Below are 2308 nucleotides of genomic sequence, written 5' to 3' on the forward strand. Positions count from 1 at the left end.
TGAACGGAGCCAAATGGACAGCTCTTTTAGGTGAATGGAGCCAAATGGACAGCTCTTCTAGGTGAACGGAGCCAAATTAACAGTTCTTTTAGGTGAACGGAGCCAGGTGCGTGTAATCTCCCGTTAGTATTGTTTTAAAACCAGCGCTAATACACTGCAGTGTGCCAAGTTCATCTTTGTTTATTATTTACTTTGATTATTTACTGTCGGCTGTAATGATATCCTGTTTTAGCCAATCAGGACAAGTTTCTGCGTTGATAATTTCTATCTAGCTGTTCTGATATCCTGTTTTAGCCAATCAAGACGACCAGTCTCTGTGTTGATATTTTCTTTCCAGCTGTCATTGATTAGAGTGGGATAGGACAATAAAGGGGAAGTTTAGAGGACAGGCATCCAATAACAGCCTGATTGCAGACGTGTGATAATCAACTACCCTCTCACCCTGCTCCTAATTAAAATCAATGATGGTATTGATAATATCCACCCCTTGATAAATTGACAATCACATAGTCAACAGCACCGAAACGGCAGAGTAAGATTCCCATGTCAGCTATCCGCTAGCTGCTAGCGGAAACCATGCACATGGATTCTGTTGACGCTAACGATGTTCCTCAATGGTGTTCCTCAGAGCAGCAAAAACTATAATAAAACATGATTTGGTGCGACATGGGTTTCCTCCATGTAATACGTAATGTTACATTGTGGGTTGTGGTGAAATACCCTATTTTAAATTGGCCTTATAAATCAGTCATGTTTTTACTATTGAATGGTGCTACCCTGTAGCACTATGTGCCTGGCACCTTGGGTTGTGGTTTAGGTGGAAATCTCATTCCCATACTGCAAGTTGTTATTACCTGCCTGCCTCTCTCTGTACCAGTGCTCTTGCCCTCTCCCGTCTTCTGTTGTCTTGAATCTGGTGTAGTGTAGTCAAGCAGAACTCCGGGTCTGCACTCCAAAAAGTCCCAAAAGCCCCCTTCAAGTGTCACTTCATGTGTCATAATTGTTTGCTGTGAAAACAGCCTGTTAAAATCCACCGCCACAACGGCCAAAAGGTGCTGACATTTCTATGGTGTTTTTGTGACAATAGGTTTCCTCAATACGACAGTATTATACATTTGACTGTTGAAAACTCAAACCTCTCTACACGGTGCTCTACTTGGCTTTTCAGGGCACAAGCAGACAGACAGACTGATTAAGATGCTGGTCAATGGCAACCTTAAGAAGAAATAGTCATTTTCCTCCAACAGTAAACCCTTATTTCCTCTTTAACAGAGTGCAGAGTCCTTATCCTGAGCTCCAGGGATTTTCAGCCACAGAGGTTATTTAGGCTTCAATCCACTGGAGAAGAGGAAGAAGAGAAACTCAAAGTACTTTCACGGTCTAAATGTTTTCTGTATCCGCTGTCCTATCCTGTCAAATCGCAGTGTGATAAAGTTGATGGAATGGACGTTGTCTGACAATGCAGTTATTAATGATAACAAGTTAAAGTTGTCTGTTCCAACCTTTCATAGTTTCACAGTTCACCACACCCCCGTCATTTGAAACAATTTAGGTCCATTGCAGCTTTGAGAGGTAAAACAGTGTCTGATTGGCTGACAATAGCAATGATTGGGTATCTGTAAAGCACTTGTGACACTGCTAATGTAAAAAGGGCTATATTGCTACAGCATTTTATGTTAAAGATATTGTTGTGTGAGAGACATAACAAATTGTGGATTATGCCTGTGGGCACTGACTGAAACTTGTAGGAAGTAGAATGAAAACACTTTGTCTGCATATCTGTGTGTCTCTCTCTGTCTGCCTGTCTGCCTCCCTGTCTGTCTGTCAGCCTGACATATTTGGGACACACCACTGTGTCACATCAGGTCTCCACAGACCCATGAGAGACAGAGCAACACCTCTCTGACACAAAGAGTTATGACAGCAGCTCACACATGTCATCAGTGAAGTAGCATTGACATTTAAGCGACTTTGAGTGGCATTAAGTGTCTATGGTCCCATTATACTCTCATATACCATTTTCTTTATACATGTTGTGACTTTACTATCATTTAATATGATGACTGTTATTTATCCAAACAACTAACTATGTTTAATTGTTACCTGATTTAATTAATCAGGTAACAATTAACTCATTAAGATTTGGGGCACCACGAGAGCGGTTGTTTAAAGAGTTAACATCTCCCGAATTAAACCCTAAAGGTCTTTACCTATCACATCCATAAAACAGTCAACATATTAATCATAACCTCTTATCATATCATCATTCTGAACAGTTGTACCCTCCTGCTTCTGGTGGCTTTTTACA

This window comes from Oncorhynchus mykiss, chromosome 13, assembly GCF_057628025.1.
Source record: "Oncorhynchus mykiss isolate SJ-2025 chromosome 13, ASM5762802v1, whole genome shotgun sequence".
NCBI lineage: Eukaryota > Metazoa > Chordata > Actinopteri > Salmoniformes > Salmonidae > Oncorhynchus > Oncorhynchus mykiss.